Raw genomic sequence first — 9,858 nt, forward strand, 5'->3', positions numbered from 1 at the left:
ATAAGATATGTCCTAAAAAGCCTTGCATAACAGGAAGTGATAAAAGAAGCTAGTGTAAGGAGAAGGCAAATAACAGGAAAAAAGGAGACAAGAATAAGAAGCAACTCTTAGAGAATTTTAACTGTACGTTGTTAGCGACTGTTTACCGAAGCCTCAAATTTTTTTTAACTATAATAAGGAATTTTCATGGTATTTTATTGGATACGAGATTTATGTAGTGGTCCTTTTAAAGTTCAGTAGACCTTTGTCGTGAAGTCGAAGGTTAGCTATGTATGGTGTATCGTTGCAAAAATAAGTAACACTTTTTTAAACGTCTCGTTAAATTTCAGTCATTTTGAACATAAAATACCACTTAGTGAAGATGTGAAGCCGTAAAAAACAGTATCTTAGTTTATGTAATGTTTGTAGCTATGTATTCAGGTAATATTAGAAATATGAGTATTTTGATTTATGCATGTTTGTCCTTCCATAGTAAAAATAAGGAGTTGAAATCGTGTATGAACTTAAAAACACAAAAACCATGTGTAGAAATTGGATGTTTTATTAAAAAACATATTATAGTTAACATTTTATACAATATTTAGTGCACCTCGGCCAAATCTGTATAGATGAATTGAAAACATTTCAGGGACTGAGGATACGATTTAAGCATTATTATACAACCACACGTAGTAAAACAAGAACGCTAAAACTTTATCCTGTGTCTAAAGTAAAAGCACAAAGGGTAAGGTTGTCAAGCAACTATTATAGTGGTTTTTTATGAATCACAATGAACCATTCTCTTCGATACTTCCGTCCGAGGACACGTAAACGGCGGAGCGAGCCTGAGACCATTATAAAGGGCGTAGGAAAATAGTGCAACCACATAGACACAAATTACAATTCGAGTGAGGGAGTCTTCGAACGCGACGAGTCTGTTTCAATGAAGAGGATGCGGTACTAATGAGACAAATTCATATGTTAAAGACCAAGGAAATAGGAGAATACAAAGGACAGGGTTTGGGAAACAAAAAGAAATGCGCTGTAGGGCCTACCCACGTGGGGCGTATGTACATTTTTCAAAACAAAAGGGAGTAATAAAGCAAGCAAACCGTGAGGAATGTTAGTTTTTTTTAATTACCTATCCACAATCCGAAAATATAGATTATTAGATCTCAACCAATCAGTAATAAATACGACTTCTTTAGCACATAGTAACAACTCTTCTAATAAAACTAATACCGTTAATGTGATTTTCTTTCTTGATAGTTGCAATGCGCTATCAAGCCCATTCCAAGCCGCTAACATCCTTGCCAAGTCAGCCGGTAGTGGATGCATTAATAAGTAAAGGAGGTCTTGCAACCCCATCGGCATACAAACCTCTCTGTATGCTCGACACGGCTTCTGAAACCGAGGCTCGTCAAAGCGATAGAGACAGCGAAGGCCTTCCTGATCGTCAGCACGGTTTTCGGGCAGACCGTTCCAGAATCGGGGCGGTCGGTTGACTCGTCCATGAATGCTGACGAGCTGCGCTGGAGGGAGATCACGCGAGAGCTGTGCAGGGCCCAATCCTAGGACCGGACCTGTGAAAGGTCGCCAACGACGGGATCCTCTGAATAGAAATGGCTAAAGGTTGTATCCTCGTGAGATACGCGGACAATATTGCCGCGTTTATTTCTACGAGGACCTTCGACGATGCACAATGGCTGCTCGACCGAGTAATGATGCGAGTGCTGGCCTGGATGGGTGAGCATGGCCTGAATCTAGCGACGGAGAACGAGATCGTACTTCTCACTAGACGAATGATTGATATTGGTGCCCAGGTCCTGGTGGACCGGGAGATTGTCGAGAAAAAGAGCGCTTTGAAGTATCTCGGGGTGACGCTTAATAACAAACTCACGTTCTGGAATCATAAGAAATCCCAATCAACCTGCTCATTTTTCGATATCAAGCGAGTATACGAAGGGGAAAGGTGTGGTAACTCGCACAGAGGCTCCAGAACACACCATGAGATATTGGAAGGAAAGATGGCTACTCGAGAGCAGAGGACTTTGGACAGCGAGACTGATTAAGAAGAGAGTGAGTATATGACAACATGGGGAGATAAATTTCTACCTCGCCCAGTTCCTCACCGATCATGGCTAAATTCGAGTGCTCTTTATTAAGATGAGTAAGTTTAAAAGCTCGCAATGTCCCTACAGAGATGCGGAGCACGACGCTGCCCAACCGATAGCCTGATTACTGTAGATGCCCTATGTTGGCTTATGTAAACACCCTCTTAAAGTAATGCAGAAAGTAGTCCCGAGAGAGAGGTGATGCCTGGCATGGCAGAGTTTTTAGTGGGTGCAAGTCCTACACACCAGCGAATTTGGTGCATCATCATTTCTTCATTCGATAAAAAAAACATGTAAATGGTTGTACGTTACTCGGCCATGAAGAGTTTTCAAATAAGCATGACACCAGTTTACTCTACTTAACCACACTTTCTTTTATACAGCACAACAATTTGAGAGAGCCACTCGGAGTAGGTATTTAATAGCCAGGGCCGTATCTATAAAAAAGGTTTGAGGGGGGGGCACTCAACCGAGTGTAGCTATTTGCCAGAGCTCTAGCTATTAAAATTATTATATTTCAGTTATGAGGCATATGCTTTAATATATGATCAAACACTCCAATAAATGAAAAATTGTTATTTTGTGAGGCCTTTCATGCTCAATGAACACATCGTCAGACCCACATAACTAAAATAAAAGTAAATTATAATACAAAACAATTTAGACTTAAATAAAAACATATGTCTTGAAAAAATGCAAAGAGATAAGATTTTAAAGGCCAGGAAGTATGTCTACTGTATATGTTAAAAATTAATAATATTTGATTAGATTAAAGGCAGTAAAAATATTAATTTTTACATATACAGTAAACATACTTCCTGGCCTTTAAAATCTTATCTCTGCATTTTTTAAGACATATGTTTTTATTTAAGTCTAAATTGTTTGTATTATTACTTTACTTTTATTTTAGTTATGTGGGTCTGACGATGTGTTCATTGAGCACGAAAGGCCTCACAAAATAAAAACTTTTCATTTATTGGAGTGTTTGATCATATATTAAGCATTTAGTTTCCAATAAGAAGAAGCTGGTAAAATGTATGAGGCATATGTTTTGCCAAATTTAAATTTTCTGGGATTTTGGGAAGTTGAGAACTAGTGATGAGTGCGGACACTGCTTTTGTAATAAGAATTTTAACTATTTATAACTTTGTGAGAATTTTAATTGCTGTTATTGTACTGCATATCAAGATAGATAACCACCACTCATATAATGGACGAAATCCATTTGAGTAGACACATTGTGTTTAAATTTGATTGATGAACTAGCAATTAACTGCAACTTCACACAAAATTTTAGGTTTTGCACCTGTATGAGCACTTTTGGTTTGAGTGAATTATATTTCCGATGCCGATGTTGAGAGTTAGCCTTGTTGACACAATCGGGAAAAATACGTCAAAAGTGTTTATCTATGTCCATTGTAAATTACTCCGTTCTTGGTATTTTTTTCCATAGTTGCTTGTTTCCCATCAAGAAGATACATTTATATATCAAAGATAAGGGAACCCTACTTCTGTTAAAAGACAACTAAGTTGGGTTTTTATGACAATATTTAAATTTATACTAAAAGTTAGGCTAGTAACTTACTTTTATATTTGCATTATAATACTAACCAAGCACTGCGTATTATTTGCTCAAATGTACAGTTACAAGAATATTTTTATAAAACTTTAAATTTTCTTTCTAGATTCTCTTACTCTGTGCTCAACAGCAGTTACAATAAAGGTTGTAATAAGAAGTTTTTTGCTATTAAGATTACTCTATTCCTTCAAGAGTATAAATGTAAAGAAATACATGACAAAGTGGTTAAATTAATTAAACATGTGGTTGTACTGAAACCGTTACATCGCCGCTCGCACACCCACAGCAAACATCAGGGGAAGCGCGCGCCCATGGCGGCGAACGGGATGCCGGATCAAAACTAACTAGGTAAAATAAGAACACCGTGGTCAGTATACTCAGGTTCATTCACTAAGACAAAAACATAGGCCTATCCAGTCAATAGAAATATATAAGTATATATACTATAAATAAAAAAAATAAAAAGTGCCTGCAGTAGTAGATACCTCAAACAATCCTTGTCAGGTGCACCTGCATACAAAAATTAGAAACGCCATAATTTGAAACAAGAAATGCCAATTTCACCCGGTATCCTTCGGCTAAGGGCGGGCTCCTAATGAAATCCAAGAAATAACTAAATATATCTAAAACTAACTTAAAATTAAATAACAAAATATAAACTATATAAATAGCAACAATAACAATAACAAATAAATAAAGAATATAAAGCAGGGTATCACAGAAGACTAGAAGCAGGGTGTTGACTAGAAGAAATGTCCATCATGGTGGCCCTCCTTCAGCAGAGCGCAAAAGCGAAGGTTCTCTGCGACCACGCATGATGGAGAGATGACAGGAGGAAACAATTCATCTCTTGGACCTCATCAGTGAGGGGCCGTAAACTTAGCCGCACATGTCAGAAGGGAAAAACAGCTCAGCAAAACTAACAAAAACACTTAATTAAACAAAATTTTAAGCTGGAGCTACTCCTAACTTGTACACCACGGCTCGGAGTCTTTGCCACTCTACCGGAAAAGCCAAACGCCTTCAAATGGTCAGTGGCCTCTGCAGCCAATAAACCACACACACATACACTATATAAAACACACATCAGCCGGGGAGATATAGGTATTGAACCGGCTCAGACTCCCCCCCCAAAAGGAGGAACTCCCCTCTGTTAATTTCTTCAAAATGAAGAACCAAACGAAATGCCTCTCCCCCCAATGGTTGAAGAATTATAAACCGGAAACCCTGAAGTCTGCAGAAGGTAAAACCAAGAAAATCCAGTTGGAGGCAAGAAATCCCTCCAAGAGTTGCGTGGGTACAAAGAAGAAAACAGGAACCTTGATCAGGAAGAAGGAGCAGAGGTGATCAGGCCTACTGGACCTAAAACCCTCCCGCACAGACTAAAGAGAAATTACGGATGACTCGGGCAAGGCTTCAGATGGGATATGTGCGCCTTCCTGAAAATCTTCCCGGACTGAGGATCTCCCAGTCGGGCAGTCACCGGAGTCAGAAACTTCAAGATGCGGTGGGGACCAGTCCACCTGTAGCAAAGTTTAGCAGCTCTTTTATCCACAGCCGAACTGACTGGGTGAGCCTTGCAGTTAAACTAGATCCCCCACCTGGAAGTGATTGGCAATACGACCTCGGTTGTACTTCCTCCTTACTAACTCCCTAGCCCGAATGAGATTCCGCCTGGCTGCCTCCCAAGTGGCTTTCACATTGGGAGTACCAGGAGGTGGCAGAAGATCGCTAATTTTCCAAAGGTTCGCCAAAGGGTTGTTTGGCGGAAAGCCAAATAATAACTCGAAAGGTACCGCCTTGTGGACTTTTCATGCTGGGCCGTATTAAAGGCAAATTGGATCCAAGGTAGTTGTTGATCCCAGGTGGTCTGATTTTCCGCATGAAAGGCAATGAGAGCAGATCGAAGATTGCGATTAAACCGTTCGGCGTGAGAAGGCTGAGGATAGAAAGGGGAAGTAGTCACATGGCGGATTCCGTGCCCAAAGCACATTCTTTTAAAGATATTGGAGACAAACTGTGAACCATTATCGGAAACTAAGGTGGCGGGGACTCCAAAGTGTTGAAAAAAATGGTTACGAAGTGCTTGCACCGTGAGCTGCGCGGTAGCACTCCGCAATGGGAACAACCAAACAAACTTGGAGAAGGCATCCACACAAACAAGTAGGAACTTATTTCCGGACTTGCTACGCGGGAGAGGCCCAACATAGTCAATGAAAACCTTCTCCAAAGGTTTTTCCGCCACCTCAGATGACAAAAGACCCAACTTGGTATTTTGAGCGGGTTTGCTTAGCGAGCACAGTTCACAAGAACGTACTCGAGCTGCAATATCCCGGTCCATACCTTTCCAGATGAACTGATCCCTAATCTTCGCGATGGTCTTATGAATTCCTAGATGTCCGCCCACAGGAGAAGAATGAAAATACTGAAAGACCATCGGTACAAGAAAGCTTGGCAGCACTAACTTAGGTTTTCTCCGCTGCTTGTCACGGCAGCATAGAGCACCTCGGTACAGAAAATAAGGAGGGTGGGCACCTCCGTTTTTAAGCTCATTGATGATAGCAGTCAGCTCGGGATCCTTAAGTTGGTTTGGAACAATGTCCGAAAATGCCAGAGGAAAGTCTAGGAGCACGCCACAACATGGCGGCTCTGATAAATTCTGGTGGTCGTTGGGTAAGTGATACATGCGTGACAGAGTGTCCGCTATGATATTTTGGGTGCCTCGCACGTGCTGCACTGTGAACTTAAGGGCAGAAATCTGGACTACCCAGCGACCAATCTTCCCGAGCTGACGGGGGTGGGCAAGGAGCCAAGAAAGAGCCTGGTTGTCGGTTTCCAACAAAAATTCTTTATGTTCTAGGTAACGCCTGAACTTGTTAATTCCAAACACGACAGCCAAACACTCCAGCTCATAAACAGAACAACTCTTCTTCTCACAAGGGGTTAACGTGCGTGAAGCATAAGCTATGGGCTGCCGGATACCATCTACTTCTTGCGATAAAACAGCAGCAACGGCTAAGGAGGAAGCATCAGTTTGCAAGACGAACTTACGACTGAAATCAGGCATAGCCAAGACTGGAGGCTGCATCACTGCCTCTTTCAGCTGCTCAAAAGCAGTCTGTTGCGCTTCACCCCACTCAAACTTGGCACCCTTTTTCCTAAGAGAGTTCAGAGGGGCCGCCACTTCAGCAACATTGGGGATGAAAACGACGATAAAAATTTATCATTCCCACAAAACGGGCAATCCCCTTGGCATCCTTAGGAGGAGGAAACTCCCTGATTGCCTGGGTTCTCTCTGGATCAATACAAACACCTCGAGAAGAGACAAGATGACCCAGAAACGATATTTCAGGCTGAGCAAAACTCACCTTTTCAGGATTGACGGTAAGGCCAGACTCTCGCAGCCTAGTTAGAACTTCCTCTAGATGAGTCAAGTGCTCCTCATAACTCTCACTGTACACAAGCAGGTCATCCAGATAGTTGAACACGAACTTAAATTTTGACATCATGAAAGATAGAATCCAGGAGTCTGGTGAGTGTTTGGGGCCCCCACAGCCAAGCCCATTGGCACTCGGGTGAACTGGTACAAATTCCAAGGCACACAAAAGGCAGTGAGAGGTCGAGACTCGTGTTTTAGAGGAATCTGATGATATGCCTGATTAAGATCAAAAATGGAGAAATACTTGGCCTTACCAAACCAGTCGAAAGCAGAATGCAAATCGGGGAGAGGCACGGAGTCAATTTCTATCTGAGCATTGAGCTTTCGATAATCCAGGACCAATCTGGACTTCCCATTAGGTTTCGGCACTAGAAACGCTGGACTGGAAAAATTTGAGCAAGATGGCTCGATTACCCCACTCTTAAGTAAATCATCAATCATATTTCTCAGAATTTCCATCTTGGGCGGAGCAAGCTTATATGGATGGGAACGTACAGGACGGGTGTCTGTAAGACGAATCTCGTATTCCAAGAGATTGGTCGTGCCCAGTTTGTCAGTTAGGACTTCAGGAAAACTGGAACAAATCTGCCTTATGTCCTCAGCCTCTTTCGGCGTAAGATGTCCTAGTTGGTCAGGAGGAGTCAAGCTCTTATCTTCCATCTCTAAGGCAGGCAGTCCCACGAGACTCGACATCTGAAAAGGGAACGAGCACCCGCCTGGCGAAAGCAAAGAAAACATGACTGGAGGCCAAATCCAAAATCATGCCAGTTTTTCCGATAAAAATCTGCTCCCAAGATGAAAGGAAAAGTCAGGTCCTTAGCCACCAAAAAAGCTCCAATCCCAAGAGAAATAATTAATTTTGATGTGAATCTGGGCACTACAGATAATAGGTAAAGGTGTGCGTGAAGCAGTCCAGCAGATAAGTGAACTAGGCTCAACCTGCCGTATTAGCCCAGAGGATTTTAGATCTTCAAAAAACGACAAAGAAATCAGGCTGCGTGCTGACCCAGAATCAACCAGGGCCTTCTGCACCACATTCCCCACAAGCACATCCAGTTGTGGGCAGGTTGAGCGGGCAGCCCTTACTCCCTGCGCAGCCAGAGCAGCAACCTCCCCTCTCGGCCAACGATGATAACTGTCCCCAAGTCTATTTCTTTCTGTTTTCTTTCTGTTCTGTATTAAATCAGCTACCCTTTTACCATCAAAATTAGGTACATATTTGCCCTCAAAATTACCTTTACGGCACGAGTCGGGCTTACTCGTCCGCAAGCTTACTAGTTTTTTTTTTTTTTTATTAAGTGGACAAAACGGTCTAATATGTCCCACTTGCTTGCAGCCATAACAGGTAGGAGGCTGCCTACGGGAAGGAGCAGCTGCTGGCTCAGACTGCACCGGAGCATGGACCGGCCCCGGAGGCAAGTGAGGAGGAAGATGCCTCGACATGGCCTCCCTTTGATTATCCGCATCCTGAACCCCTCTAGAGATGATGGAGAGGCGGTCCAAATCCGCAAAAGATGCGGGACGGCTACAAAAAATCAAACGGGAGCGTTCTTCAGGTTTAATGCCCTCCAAAATAAGGCTCACCAACTCCGTTTCGCTCAAGCTCAAGCGCAACACCCGGGCTACATCCCGTATCTCCCCGACAAAATGGCTCAACGTCTCGTCTGGTGCCTGAGGACGGTAAACGCGTTCCACCCGCAAAGCGCTCCCTAACCCGAGCAGGTACAAAGAACTCCAAGATCTCGGCGTGGAACTGGTCAAAGGTGGCACCTCTCTCTTAAGGCAGTCTAGAAGGCGATCAAAAAGCGGCCTTAAGGAAAACTGCGCTAAAATCTGCATAAGCATGGCATCTGTCATACCAGGAAATTCTCTTAGCTTAAAAACTTCCAGAAGGAAATGGATAAGTAAATTAGTGTCAAGTCCATCAACTCTGGGGAAGTGTTGTAAAACACTCCCCAAAGGATGAGGCAGTTTGCCAAAGCTAGAAAAGGAAGGCACAACTATAGATGATGCCTCACCAGCCGCTTCAGGAGGGCCACTACCCATCGGAGACATAGTAACTCTGGGAGGCTCGAAAGAAAGAGCCGGTGGATGGTTAGCAAAAGTAATGGTAGTGGGAACCTCCGTTGGAGTGACAGCGGTAAATAGTACCCCCTTCTCTTTCACCGAGCGCACCTCACTCAAACCATCTAAGGCTTGTTTTAATTTATTACTGGCCGAAAAAGCCCAACTTTTAATATCAGAGTCTAAACTAGGAGCTGACATAAGTAAAACTATTCTGTCACGCCAATGTAAAAGCTGAGATGCCAATCTAGCCTTTGCTGACCCGGACATGGGAAGTGACTCAAAATTAATATCGTCTTCTAATTCCTCCATTCGGGTTTTACAAAACTCAAATTCTGTGTTAATTTGGAACTCTGCATTCCAGCTGCGGTCCAACGCTATACAAGCCCGTAATTGAGCTCTTAATGCCCTCACATCTCCCTCGGGCTTCTGTCCTCTCGCCAGGACCTCAAAAACCAACTCGGGCTTGCGTAGATGTTCAGGCACCAGGGAAAACGCCCATACCAAAACAATTAAGACAAATAAATACAACAATAAACAACAAAGCGTACGCAACAATTACTTAGTAACCTAAGTGGACTCAACTCACAAAAGGCTTACACTGACGAGGTCCAAGTGAAGAACTCAACACCTGCTACCCAATAGAAGGATACCCTGCAAAATATACACTAACCACAACCTAC

This window comes from Homalodisca vitripennis, unplaced genomic scaffold, assembly GCF_021130785.1.
Source record: "Homalodisca vitripennis isolate AUS2020 unplaced genomic scaffold, UT_GWSS_2.1 ScUCBcl_6867;HRSCAF=14280, whole genome shotgun sequence".
NCBI classification, from domain to species: domain Eukaryota; kingdom Metazoa; phylum Arthropoda; class Insecta; order Hemiptera; family Cicadellidae; genus Homalodisca; species Homalodisca vitripennis.